This window comes from Bos grunniens, chromosome 1 (assembly GCF_055505025.1).
Source record: "Bos grunniens cultivar Pamir isolate PY7600 chromosome 1, Bosgru_T2T1.0, whole genome shotgun sequence".
Taxonomy (NCBI): domain Eukaryota; kingdom Metazoa; phylum Chordata; class Mammalia; order Artiodactyla; family Bovidae; genus Bos; species Bos grunniens.
Window position 1 is genome coordinate 99,432,654 of NC_141165.1, and position 15,035 is coordinate 99,447,688.

Below are 15,035 nucleotides of genomic sequence, written 5' to 3' on the forward strand. Positions count from 1 at the left end.
ACTTAGAAGAGGGTCCCCATTATGTATCTTAGCCACAGAGGTGGTCAAACCTGTGACATGTCCTGAAACTGTCCACAGGGTCACTCTCCTTCCCCCAAAGGGAAGAAAGCTCCTATTGCAGGCTGCTCATGGGTCAGCTGTTGGCAGTCAGGGCGGGCCTCCAGATACCCTGCACCTCCCCCCCATCATGCCCACGTGGGGGTGGTTAACACAGGGCCTCCTCCCCTGTGGAGAATTAATTGGAAATGTTACACTTCAAGAGGAAAAACAAGAGTAATGGAAAAGGCATCTGTGTGTGACCAAAGCCTTAACTGAAAACAGGTTTTCTCTGCTCCCAGGCTAGGAACCCAGGAGGAGCCTGGGAGCCCAGCAGGCAGCAAGCACAGTGTGCATCTGGGGATGGAGTGACCCTGCCGTGATCTGTGCATGAGGAGGGAAGGTGTGTGTGTGGAGGGGGCTGGGAGGTTCAGGGGAGCAGGGGGAGAGGAGGAAAGTGGGGATGAAGAATGAGGAATGAGAACTGTGGTGGGTGGTTTCTACTTTCTTCTGGGGTTGGGGTAGGGTAATGGAGGTAGGATGAACTAAGGTTATATCCGGTGGCTTCTTTGGAAACTGGGGCTTTTGAGTAATGACTAAAGTAATTTGACAAATACATGCTTAGTACCACTTAAGTTGTTTCTCCTCCCTTCTAAACTTATTCCCACCCAGATAAGCCCACCCCTTCCAAGGCTCCCAACCCCAGCTTCCCTTGGCTGCCCTTCTACCAGCCCCTGTTACACTGACCTTGTTTTTATAGACAGCCATTTTTTTCTCAAACCAAACTTAGGGGGACTGTAAGTCCAAATATTAGAAACAGAGTTTCCTGGCTTGGTATGTCTCTGGGTGCAGTCTATTGTTTTCAGATATGTCAATTAATTTCATAAACTTTTACTGAGCCCGCTCTGGGTCAGAAATGATGCCATGCACGGGAAATAAAGGCACAGCCACTTTTCTCTAGAGTAGTGAGAACCATGGAGAAGGAAATGGAAACCCACTCCAATATTCTTGTCTGGAGAATCCCATGGACAGAGGAGCCTGGTGGGCTATAGTCCATGGGATTGCGAAGAGTTGGACACGACTGAGCAACGAACACACACAGTGAGAAACAAATAAATTAGCAATTGGGATGCAAGGGGAAGAGTCATAGAGAGATGAAAACTTCCTGGAGATGACATCTGGACTGACTCTTGAATGGCGCGTGGGAGTTGCAGGCACTAAAGAGGAAAGGGGAACTCAGAAAAGACAGCTTAGTTCACATCCCAGGACTGCTTCTTCGAAATTGGGGGGGCCCAAGTTGGGCCAACTATGTAATGTCTCTAGTAACAACAACCCCACTGGGGGGTTATGAAGATAATTAAAAAACAAAGTGCTCTATGTAGGCCAGCCTTCTGGATTCTCAGTCCCAGAGGCCTTCATCTGCCTCTTCTTTCCTTCAGGACACTCCTGAGCAGCCATAAACTGCTAGGGCTTAGCTGCTAACCTCTAAGATCTCAAACCATGAAAAGTCTTTGTGTCTCTCACTCTCCCACCTCTCTCCCACCTGTGCCGATGCTGGACTGCCTCTGGATCCCATCTGTGAACTTTAGTCCCTTGATATTCCCCATCTCAGTTCATCTGATACATGACCTTCCCGAAGTGAGAGGCCATGGTCAGCAAATAAGTGGCCTCTCTGGCCTCATCCACGCCCTTACCTCAACGCTTCTGCTTGCATATGCCCAACCTTGCTCAGCGGCACTGTCTTCTTTAGATTCCTGCTCCTGTCACTTATGCAACCTACAGAAAGCCTGGGCTTCCCCAGTGGCTTATCAGGTAAAGAAGCCACCTGCAATGAATGACACACAGAGATGCAAGTTCGATCCCTGGGTCGGGAAGATCCCCTGAAGAAGGAAATGGCAACCTGCTCCAGTATTCTTGCCTGGAAAATTCCATGTACAGAGGAGCCTGGCAGGCTACAGTCTGAATGGTCACAAAAGTCAGACAGGACTGAGTGACTAAGTACACAAACACACAGAAAGCCCAGATTGCTTAGTTCCATTACACAGGATGCTTTCCAATCTCTCAGGAGCCCTTTCTACTTCTAAATTATCTTTCTAATTTGCTCCTATTGAAATAAGTCAATGTATACACAGGGCCTAAAGAACTGAAGAGCCTCCTGATGTCAGTGAAAGAGGAGAGTGCAAAAGTTGCCTTAAAGCTCAACATTCAGAAAATTAAGATAATGGCATCCGTCCCATTACTTCATGGCAAATAGACAGGTAAACAGTGGAAACAGTGACAGACTTTATTTTGGGGGCTCCAAAATCACTGCAGATGGTGATTGCAGCCATGAAATTAAAAGACGCTTACTTCCTGGAAGGAAAATTATGACCAACCTAGACAGCATATTAAAAAGCAGAGACATTACTCTGCCAACAAAGGTCCGTCTAGTCAAGGCTATGGTTTTTCCAGCGGTCGTGTATGGATGTGAGAGTTGGACTGTGAAGAAAGCTGAGCGCTGAAGAAGGGATGCTTTTGAACTGTGATGTTGGAGAAGACTCTTGATTGCAAGGAGAGCCAACCAGTCCATCCTAAAGGAAATCAGTCCTGAATATTCATTGGAAGGACTGATGTTGAAACTGAAACTCCAATACTTTGGCTACCTGATGTGAAGAACTGACTCATTTGAAAAGACCCTGATGCTGGGAAAGATGGAAGGCAGGAGGAGAAGGGGATGACAGAGGATGAGATGGTTGGATGGTATCACCGACTCGATGGACATGAGTTTGAGTAAGCTCTGGGAGTTGGTGAAAGACAGGGAAGCCTGGCGTGCTGCAGTCCATGGGGTCGCAAAGAGTCAGACATGACTGAGCGACTGAACTGAATTGATGCAAAGGGCCTAGCACGTGGCCTGAAACAGTAGAAGTCCAACATGTTCACGTCCCTCTCCTCTTCCTCTGATTCCTTGTCACATAAAAATGCTTAATCAAAACCTTTTCCATTCGTCTCACATCTCTGATTTCTTTAGGCCTAAGCTTTTACATTTTGCACAATCTTGTTCTAGTTCTTCATTCTCAGCTTACATATAATGATTAAGAGAACAGAGCTTGGTCTGGTCTGGTCATGTCTTTAAGCCTCCATTTTCTCTTCTGTAAGATGGAAATTACAATAGATATTATAAAAAGTACCCTTGCTATAGGTCTATTCAGGGGATTAACTGAAGAAGAGTGGCTCTTACACATATGCACAAGGAGACATATGAAAATTGTTTATAGCTCATTGCTCAGAATAGCAAAATGGAAAACAACTCACATGCTTAATGATGAGAGATAAGTAGTGTATTTTCACCCAATGGAATATAAACAATAGTGAAAACTAGTGTTATTTAGTGTCACGTAACGCATATAAATCTTAGTGACATAATGTTGAGTGACCAAAGTAAATTCCAACAGACATTATAGTATAACCTGTTTAGAAAGTTCAAAAACAAGCAAAATAAGTCAAACTTATTTTTAAGATAAGAATATATATGTAATTAAACAGAAAACAGAGCAAGGACTCATAGACACAGAAGTCAGGATCATGGTTTCCTCTGAGGTGGAGGGGTGGGATATGGATGAACACCTGGGTGGGTGTGGATTACTGGTAATGGTTGGTTCTTAAGTTGGGTTATAGGTTCATCATGTTCATCATATTATTAAAGATTAAATAAAATAAGATAGGGTCATGCATGGATCAATGAGAAGAAAACCTAGTTCTAACCAGTCTCTTAAATTCCCTTCCTGTTTTCTGTCTGCTTACTAGCATCTTCATTTGATTATTTCATTAGCTCTTGAAACTCAAAATATGGAAAACTGACTTTATATTGCCTTCAATTTGCTTAGGCTCCTTAATTCCAAATTTTTATAAATAAACTTCATCTGCTCCAGGGCAGTTTGTCCTATACCCAGATTTCTAAAAGACTCTCTGTTTCCCCTTAATTCAGCTATTTGACAAGTCTTACTTTCATGCCCAGAAAAAAATGCATCTAGAAAGAGGCAGAGCCAGAATTCTGCATCTGTTATACTATTTGTTGGTACAGCCTACGCTTTTACTCACTCTGTGATACTGGCTCAGTGTGACCCTGAGGCAATGACCTCTGGCATTGAGGCCTGAGGATGCATCTGCCCTTCCCATCAGGGAAGCTGAAGCACCGGTCCACTCTTCTTGTTGCTCCTACCTTCTGTTGAGCACTGGCCTCTCCAAATCCAGGCTGCTGAGTACCCAGACCCACCCCCTGAAGTCCTGCCCAGTGTCTGGCTTTGACAAAATTTGCCAGGCCTGTTGGACAGCTCTTAAGGCCACCCGGTAGGGAAGAGGGCTACACTGGGCTCAGTGTTGGTGGGAATAAACAGCTCTTGTGAGCAGCTGGGATCAAGGTGGACTCTGCCAGATGGAATCCCTGGCTTTTTCTTTTCTTGGGCCCTGCTGAGCAGCAATCTCCAAGAGCAACCATAGAGTACAGCCTCAATGAGTTCGTACAGCAGCAATGGGGAGGACAGGCTGGGGCCAGGAGATATGACGGAGGTTTCGAGCACAGCCTCGACAGCCACTTCTCTGCCTGCAGAAGTGATTATTCCTAATAAGGACACAGCAGTTCCTGTTTATAGTTGTTCCAAACATCCCTCACGCCACAACCCCTTTACAAAATATATGCCAAGGCCCAGCAAACTTTTCTATTTAAAGACTCAGACACAGAGAACAGACTTGTGGGCATGAAAGTAGGGGTGTAAAGGGTGGAATGAACTGAGAGAGTAACATTGAAACATATGCATTACCATATGTAAAATTAGATAGCTGGTGGAAACTTGCTGTGTGACGCAGGGAACTCAAATCCAATGCTCTGTGACAACCTAGGGGGTGGGATGGGGTGGGAGGGAGGTTCAAAAGGGAGAGGACATACGTATACCTATGGCTGATTCATGTTAATATGTGGCAGAAACCAACACAATATTGTAAAGCAATATCCCCAGATTAAAAAGAAATAAATTTTAAAAGTAAATAAAGAAGAACAACAACAAATATAAAGGCTCCTCTGACTTTACAACTGGTTAGGTCTGCAACCTTGCTGGATTCTGGTCTCTGCTCCCTTACAGAAGAGACTTGCTTTCTGTGTCTCAGCACAAATGCTCTGCCCTCTTTTCCCTCTTTTGTGTCTATCCTCAGGGTTCCCCTTGTGAGTTGAAGCTCATGAACAATGAACACCTACAGACAGGACCCTTTGGTGAGATCATTAACATTTCTTCAGATGTCTGGGCACCAGACACAGGAATTCTTCAAAATGCAAAGTAGACAATTCGTAAGAGATTGCCTATAAAGGGAATTTATGTAATTTAGATCCTAGAGTTTCAGGTTCTGTGAGAGGAGAGGTTTCTTGACCGACTCTGCTGTTCATTAGGAGGTAGGTCAGCATGGGAGATGAAGGGTCTCAGGACACAGAAAGAGAAACCTGTAAGAAAAGTTTCCTTTCTTTAGGTAGTTTGGGGAATGCTGGTTTTTTTGTTTTGTTTTGTTTTTGTTTTTTTTCTGAAACATTCAACAAACATTTATTAAGGAACTACAGTATAAAATCATGCTGTTCTAGGACTGCTATTTCCTTGAGATTTAAAAGAACTGGACTCTTGACTACTAATTTCTTTTCCTTCTTTCCTCTTCTCTTCACCCCCTCTCTACCTCCTTCATCGAAGGGACCTAGCTCTCTCTCAGGACTCTGTCACAGTACCTCTGTGAGAGGAGCTGGGCTCTGGCATTAGCTGGGGCTTGTGATGTCAACTTTGCAGATAATTCACTCTGGGACCTTGGGCAAAGGATGAAATCCTTAATCTACAGGGTAGAGATCAAAAAGTTACCTCACAAGGTGGTGATAAGAATTAAATGAGATAATATACACCAGACACTTAAAATAGTTCACATTTTATGATCAACAAATGATGGTTATTGTTATTTTTTGTTAATGCCATTCTCTAATCTAACTGGGACTCATCACAGAACCTCATCTATCTGGAAGTCAACCGAAAAATACAAAACACCTCAAAAGAAAAATATTTCTGAGCAACTAAAATTAGTGTCTATGGGTTGAAACACATTTTATTTGCAGAATGAGATTCTTATTTTGAGTCTATTTAATATTGCATGTGGAATCCTATTAAGCTCACAGCAGGTGAGGACTGTCAAACTAAACAGGGAAGTAGGCAGAGAGCATCAGAGTGTGAGAGCGGAACTCTGATGGTCAGAAACTAGAAATCCAGACTAAGAGGTAAGAATTACAACCATGCACTACTCAGGGGCATTCAGAATAGGTCAATTTATTGAACACCCAACAGACAACAGATACTCTATTGGGTGTATTGGGCATATTGTTCAATTTAATCCTCACAGCAATCCTCTGTAGCATCTATTTTTATTGCTATGTTACAAAGGTAATGTGGAGGTTCCTAGAGTTTAAGACATTTGTCACAAAGCTAGGAAGGGGGTATATCTCAGAGCCTGCCTACATTTAAAAAAAATTTTTTATTGAAGGATAATTGCTTTACAGAATTTTGTTATTTTCTGTCAAACCTCAACATGAATCACCTATAGGTATACATATATCCCCTCTCTTTCGAACCTCCCTCCCATCTCCCTCCCCATCCCACCCCTCTAGGCTGATAGAGAGCCCCTGTTTGAGTTTCCTGAGCCATACAGCAAATTCCTGTTGGCTCTCTATTTTACATATGGTAATGTAAATTTTCACGTTACTCTTTCCATACATCTCATTCTTTCCTCCCCTCTCCCCATGTCCATAAATCTATTCTGTCTGTTTCTCCATTGTTGCCCTGTAAATAAATTCTTCAGTACCATTTTTATAGATTCCATGTAAGTGTGTTAGAATACGATATTTATCTTTCTCTTTCTGACTCACTTCACTCTGTATAGTAGATTCTAGGTTCATCCACCTCATCAGAACTGACTCAAATATGTTCCTTGTTATGGCTGAGTAACATTCCATTGTGTATATGTACCACAACTTCTTTATCCATTCATCTGTTGATAGACATCTAGGTTGCTTTCATGTTCTAGCTATTGTAAATAGTGCTGCAATGAGCAATGGGATACATGTGCCTTTTTCAATTTTGATTTCCTCAGGGTATATGCCTAGGAGTGGGATTGCTGGGTCATATGATAGTTTCATTCCTAGTTTTTTAAGGAATCTCCATACCGTATTCCATAGTGGCTGTATCAATTTATGTTCCCACCAAAAGCGCAAGAGTGGTCCCTTTTATCCACATCCTCTCCAGCATTTACCATTTGTAGACTTTTTTTGATGATGGCCATTCTGACTGATGTGAGGTGATATCTCATTGTAGTTTTGATTTGCATTTCTCTAATGATGAGTGATGTTGAGCATCTTTTCACATGTTTGTTAGTGGTCTGTATATCTCCTTTGGAGAAATGTCTGTTTAGGTCTTTTTCCCACTTTTTGATTGGGTTGTTTATTTTTCTGGTTTTGAGTTGTATGAGCTGCTTGTATATTTTGGAAATTAATCCTTTGTCAATTGTTTCATTTGCTATTATTTTCTCCCATTCTGAGTGTTGTCTTTTCACCTTGATTATAGTTTCCTTTGCTGTGCAAAAGCTTTTAAGTTTAGTCAGGTCACACTTGTTTACTTTTGTTTTTATTTCCATTACTCTAGAAGGCGGGTCATGGAGGATCTTGCTTTGATTTACGTCATAGAGTGTTTTGCGTATGTTTTCCTCTAAGAGTTTTATAGTTTCTGGTCTTATATTTAGGTCTTTAATCCATTTTATCTTTGTGTATGGTGTTAGGAAGTGTTCTAATTTCATTCTTTTATATGTGCTGTCCAGTTCTCCCAGTACCATTTATTGAAGAGGCTGTTTTTGCCCCATTGTATATTCTTGCCTCCTTTGTCAAAAATAAGGTACCCATAGGTGCATGGGTTTATTTCTGGGCTTTCTATCTTGTTCCATTGATCTATATTTCTGTTTTTGTGCCAGTATTCCCCCATGCTGTCTTGATGACTGTAGCTTTATAGTATAATCTCAAGTCAGGAAGGATGATTCCTCCAGCTCCATTCTTCTTTCTCAGGACTGCTTTGGCTATTCAGGGTCTTTTGTGTTTCCATATGAATTGTGAAGTTTATTGTTTCAGTTCTATGAAAAATGCCATTGGTAATTTGATAGGGATCACACTGAATGTGTAGATTGCATTTGGTAGTACAGTCATTTTCACAATATTGATTCTTCCTACCCAGGAACATGGAATATCTCTCCATCTGTTTATGTTGTCTTTGATTTCTTTCATTAGTGTCTTAAAATTTTCTGTGTACAGTTCTTTTGTCTCCTTAGGTAAGTTTATTCTTAGATATTCAATTCTTTTTGTTGCAAAGGTGAATAGGATTGATTCCTTAATTTCTCTTTCAGATTTTTCATTGTTAGTATATAGAAATGCAAGCGATTTTTGTGTATTGATTTTGTATCCTGCAACTTTGCTAAATTCACTGATTAGCTCTAGTAATTTTCTGATATTTAGGGTTTTCTATGTACAATATCGGACAAGGCAATGGCACCCCACTCCAGTACTCTTGCCTGGAAAATCCCATGGACGGAGGAGCCTGATGGGCTGCAGTCCATGGGGTCCTGAAGAGTTGGACAAGACTGAGCGACTTCACTTTCACTTTTCACTTTCATGCATTGGAGAAGGAAATGGCAACCCACTCCAGTGTTCTTGCCTAGAGAATCCCAGGGATGGGGGAGCCTGGTGGGCTGCCGTCTATGGGGTCGCACAGAGTCGGACACGACTGATGCAACTTAGCAGCAACAGCAGCATGTACAGTATCATGTCATCTGCAAATGGTGAGAGTTTTACTTCTTTTCCTATCTGGATTTCTTTTATTTTTTTTTCTTCTCTGATTACTGTAGCTAGGACTTTCAGAACTATGTTGAATAACAGTGGTGGGAGTGGACACCCTTGTCTTGTTCCTGATCTTAGGGGGAATGCTTTCAGTTTTTCACCATTAAAAATAATGTTTGCCATAGGTGTATCATATATGGCCTTTACTCTGTTGAGGTAGGTTCCTTCTATGCCTATTTTTTGAAGAGTTTTAATCATAAATGGGTGCTGAATTTTGTCAAAGGGTTTTTCTGCATCTATTGAGATTATCATATGATTTTTATCTTTCAATTTGTTAATATGGTGTATCATATTGATTTGTGAATATTGAAGAATCCTTGCATTCCTGGAATAAACCCAACTTGATTATGGTATATGAGCTTTTTGATGTTTGCTAAACTTTTGGTGAGGATTTTTGCATCTATGTTCATCAGTGATATTGGCCTGTAGTTTTCTTGGCCAGAGGAGCATAGCTTGCCGTGCTGCTCTTGTGAGTGTGAACTACAATTCTCAGGATGAGATTACTGAATGCTGAATTGGAAGGAGATACATACAATCAAGTCCTCCAAGCTGACACAAGCAGGCTCCAGCATACCACTGGGGGAGACTCATTCTTACATGCAACACCAGAGATCAAGCCCTGAGCCTTTGGAGTGGGAGCACTGACTCCATGACCCTAGAGTACCAGAGAATTACCCCTAGGGAGTTTCAAATAGTGAGAATGCACACAAAGGAAACCACCTGAATACAAGACCCGGCATCACCCAACCACCAGGAGCACCCTGTGCAGGACACCTCATCTAAACAACAAAAATACAAGCCAAATCATCAGCAGACAGGATTACCACCTCACTCAGCCTTGCCCATCAGAGGAAAAACAACCAACCAAACAAACAAAAACTCAGCACAAATCTCACCCTACATGAAGCTTTCACAAACCACTGGACCAATCTTAGGAGGGAAGAAACCAAAAGGAAGAAAGAAATCGACCTTGAAGCCTGGCAAAAGGAGACTTCAAACACACTAAGTTCAAAAAAATAACGAAAAGGCATAGAAATGCTGTACAAATGAAGGAACAAACTAGAAACACAGGAGTCCAAATAAATGAAGAGGAAATAGGCAAACTACCTGAAAAAAGAATTCAGAATAATGATAGTAAAGATGATCAAAAACCTTGAAAACAAAATGGAGAATATGCAAGAATTAATTAACAAAGACCTAGAAGAATTAAAGAATAAACATACAGAGACAAAAGACACAATTACTGAAATTAAAAATACTCTAGAAGGAATCAATAGCAGAATATCTGAAGCAGAAGAACGAATCAGTGAGCTGGAACATAAAATGGTGGAAATAACTTCTGAAGAGCAGAATAAAGTAAAAAGAATGAAAAGAACTGAGGATAGTCTCAGAGACCTCTGGGACAATATCAAACACACCAACATTTGAAGTGTAGGGGTCCCAGAGGAAGAAGAAAAAAGAAAGGTTATGAGAAAATTTTTGAAGAGATTATAGTTGAAAATTTCCCCAACATGGAAAAGGAAATAATCAAGTCCAAGAGGCACAAAGAGTCCCATACAGGATAAACCCAAGGAGAAACACACCAAGACACATACTAATCAAACTAACAAAGACTAAACACAAAGAAAGAATATTAAAAGCAGCAAGGGAGAAGCAACAAGTAACATACAGGGGAAACCCCATACACTTAACATGTGATCTTTCAGCAGAAACTCTGCAGGCCAGAAGGGGATGGCAAGATATATTTAAAGTCCTAAAGAGAAAAATCTACAACCAAGATTTCTGTACCCAGCAAGGATCTCATTCAAAATTGATGAAGAAATAAAAAGCTTTTCAGACAAGCAAAAGTTAAGACAATTCAGTACTACCAAACCAGCTTTACAATAAATGTTAAAGGGATTTTGACTTATATAGTCAAGAAATACAAGAGAAGAAAAAAGATATAAAAAATAAACCCCGAACATTTAAGAAAATGGCAACAGGAACATATACATCAATAATTACTTTAAATGTAAATGGATTAAATGCTCCAGCCAAAAGACACAGACTGGCTGAATGGATACAAAAACAAGACTCACATATATACTGTCTAAAAGAAACCCACTTCAGACCTCAAGACACATATAGACTGAAAGTGAGAGGATGGAAAAATATATTCCATGCAAATGGGAAGCAAAAGAAAGCTGGGGTAGCAATCCTCATATCAGACAGATAGACCTTAAAATAAAGATTCCAAGAGATAAGGAAGGATACTCCATAAAGATCAAGGGATCAATCCAAGAGGAAGACATAACAATTGTAAATATCTATGCACCCAACATAGGAGCACCTCAATACATAAGACAAACACTAACAGACATAAAAGGAGAAACTGACAGTAACACAATAAGAGTAGGAGACTTTAACACCCCACTCACACCAATGGACACATCATCAAAACAGAAAATTAATAAGGAAGCACAAGTCTTAAATGATACATTATCTGAGATGTATCTCATTGATATCTTCAGGACATTCCATCCAAATGCAGAAGAATACACCTTCTTCTCAAGTGCACATGGAACATTCTCCAGGACAGACCATATCTTGGGTCACAAATCAAACCTCAGTAAATTTAAGAAAATTGAAATCGTATCAAGCATGTTCTCCGACCACAATGCTAGGAGACTAGATATCAATTACAAGAAAAAAACAGTAAGAAACACAAACACATGGAGATTAAACAACATGTTTCTAAATAACCAACAGGTTACTGAAGAAATCAAAAGGGAAATGAAAAAAGTTCTAGAAACAAATGACAATGAAAACACGACAACTCAAAACCTATGGGATGCAGCAAAAGCAGTTCTAAGAGGGACGTTTATAGCAATACAATCCTACCTCAAGAAACAAGAAAAACATCGAATAGACAACATAACTTTACACCTAAAATAACTGGAAAAAGAAGAACAAGAAAACCCCAAAATTAGTAGAAGGAAAGAAATCATAAAGATCTGAACAGAAATAAATCAAAAAGAAATGAAAGAAACAATAGTAAAGATTAATAAAACTAAAAGCTGTTCTTTGAGAAGATAAACAAAATTGATAAGCCTTTAGTCAGACTCATCAAGAAAAAAAAAGAGAAGAATCAAATCAACAAAATTAGAAATGAAAAAGGAGAGGTTAAAACAAACAATGCAGAAATACAAAGGATTATAAGAGATTATTATGAACAACTATATGGCAATAAAATGGATAACCTGGAAGAAATGGACAGATACTTAGAAAAGTTCAATCTTCCAGGACTGAACCAGGAAGAAATAGAAATTATGAACAACCCAATTGCAAGCACTGAAATTGAAGATGTGATAAAAAAAAAAAAAGAACTCCCAAAAAACAAAAGCCCAGGACCAGATGGCTTCTCAGGAGAATTCTATCAAACATTTAGAGAAGAGCTAATGCCTATCCTTCTAAAACTCTTTCAAAAATTGCAGCGAAACAAACACTTCCAAACTCATTCTATGAGGCCACCATCACCCTGATACCTGCCTACATTTAAAGTCCACATTTCTGATACTCCACACTTGCCCCCATACAGCTCTTTAGATCTCTAAAGATCCCATGTCTGTCTGTCTGTCCTCCCTCCCTCCCTCTCTCCCTCCCTTCTTTCCTTATTTTCTTCCTTCTATTCATCTGCTTGATAACTGATACAGAGTCCCTGATGTCAGGGTACTAAAGAAAACTTACTTTGAATGATTTTAGACTCACAAGAAGCTGCAAAATTATTTCCTATGTGTACTCTTCTGCTAGCTTACCCCAGTGTATTTTATTAGTTCATAATCAGAGGGAAAAAACTAATGCCAGTACAATGCCATTAAATGCACTATAGACCTTATTTGGATTTCACTAATTTTTGCAGCATTCACTTCTCAATGAACTTATAGTCTAGTATGTCTCTTATTATAGCAGTTTATAATTGGCATTCCTCAAATAAAATTAAGTTCATATATAAGAAGTTAAGGAAAAGTATATGCCTTTGGAAAAGATTTCATTCAAAATCACTGAAATAAAATTTTTCACTGAAAAGGGTAAACTCTTTGCTCTCTGGAATATTTACTTCTTCAAAACAATACATTTTCCAAAGCATTCTAGATAGCCAGAGGTGACACTCTATGATTTCTCTTTATGGGATGAAACTGGCCAAGTCTTTAGTGATATAGAAATCCCTAAAGAATTTAGCTCATGTTCAAGGTGTCCACATTTAACTATACAGAGGTTTTCCCACCCTGGTTCTTTTCAGTTTCTAAAATGCATCAGGATGCCACATTACACAGTGTGGGTGGGATATTTTTAAGTCTAGCTATCTCCTCAATTCCTTCCATGTGTGCCATGGACTTTAAGTGCTGGAGTCAGGCATTTCTGAACACAATTTTCCATAAGTAGATTCACCACTCCCCATTGAAGCACACACATCTGATCTAGTTTATGAGGGTGTGCGATGAGTCTTTTCTCTCACTTTAAGAACATTTAAAATGATCAAAAGTGAGATAGAGTGCTAGTTCTGACCTAGACAAGTTGGGGCCAAGAGAGTTCACTGTTTCTGCTGGCCTCCCACCAGGCAAGAGTGCAGCCCCTTAAACAGGGCTTTCAGGCTCTCTTACTTCCTGCTTATCTCATTTTTCTGCATTCACTTTTTTCTTTCTAGGCATCCACTTTTTTCTCCCCAAATGAATAAAGGTCTCCTGTAGAGCCCTTTTACAGAGACGTCCAACCAGATTGAGCAGGTAGGTTCCAAGCTGGTTGTGGCATCTTCCTTCCCAGCTGCTTTTTTTCCCTCTATAATCTCTGTTTTTGCTAATATATCACCATCCTCCAAGACACTGAGACTTGAAACTTCAAGAATACTCTCAATGCTGCCATGTCCTTTGCCCCTCACATCTGCTCGGGGCTGTCAATTCCATCTCTTGCTCATGTCTCCTTCTGTCCCGTTGTTTCCATTCACACTCTCTTGAATCCTGGGTGGGCAGGAAGGAAACTGGCTGCTTGCCTTTGCCAAACTGTGAACTCGCTGAGGGTGGGATCTGCATCTTAGCCATCTCTGTGGCTCTGAGACAGCTGTGCCATGCTTGACAGATGGCAGGCCTCTGTGCTATCTACTGAGTGGTTAACTCAGCAGCTGAATATCAATTTTGGAGGACTCATCCTCCAGGCAGAGCTCTGCTCATTCCAGGCTGGGCTCCAAGGTCCCAAAGGAAAAAGCACAATGGGGAGGCAGGCCAGGTAGCTTGGGGAACACAGGTCTCCCTGTGCCTCTCACCACTTGCTTAGGCCACTCCTATCTGCCCAAGAGCCATCTTCCTCTCTTCTCTTACCCCAAATTTCCCTGTCCCCGCAGGTGAGCCTATTATCTGAGAGTTGGAGGTTATGGATTCAGATTTCCTGTTACCTGTTCTCAGCAACATGCAGTCCCTTCTCATTCAACTATTGAGTTTGTTCTGCCATTTACAATCTCTTACTTTCTCTGTTCTTGCTCATTGTGTTTACATGGGACATTCATATACAAACGTTCTGTGTATGTGTGTGCATGTGCATATATCAGCACCACTTTGAAATGTACCCATCCCAGTCATTTCACCATTTCAGCTGTAATCGAACCAGAACTCAGAGACCAAAGTGGTGGCTCTGAGTTTACAGGGCCCGTTTGAGGCAGAGCCTTAGCAGACAACAGATGTCATACATCCCCTGCCTCATGGCCTGCCCTGAGATCGAACTGATCATTGAAAACCCATCCCACAGAACTATATCTTTGAGCTGCATTCTGGTGGGTTTTCTTAGCCAGGTACTTCCAAACTTCAAAAGCTGTCTCTAATACCCTAGATTTGTGTTTTATCTGCTTCAGAAGATAATCAAGATCAAGTCAGGCATTTTGCAGGATTACACATGGAACATGCATATGGAATATTGGCTGTGAAATATGTGCTGGAGTCTCCAGACAGATTAAGCTTTGTCCCCATTGGATACTGAAGGGTCACAGAGTCTGCCAAGCCTAGGACTTCCAGCTACACTTTGATTCACTGGAGAGACAGGGATG

The 15,035-nt window shown here is 40.8% G+C and overlaps 1 long non-coding RNA gene across 1 annotated transcript in view; it reads left to right on the plus strand.

Moving 5' to 3' along the window:
* The first annotated feature begins 309 nt into the window (after positions 1-309).
* The window catches only part of LOC147379995 (uncharacterized), a 30,635-nt gene continuing 15,909 nt past the window's right edge, over positions 310-15,035 (plus strand). Inside the window, exons 1-2 of the long non-coding RNA XR_015165620.1 lie at positions 310-439; positions 13,650-13,728. This is a non-coding gene — a long non-coding RNA (uncharacterized LOC147379995). The remainder of the gene's footprint in view (positions 440-13,649; positions 13,729-15,035) is intronic.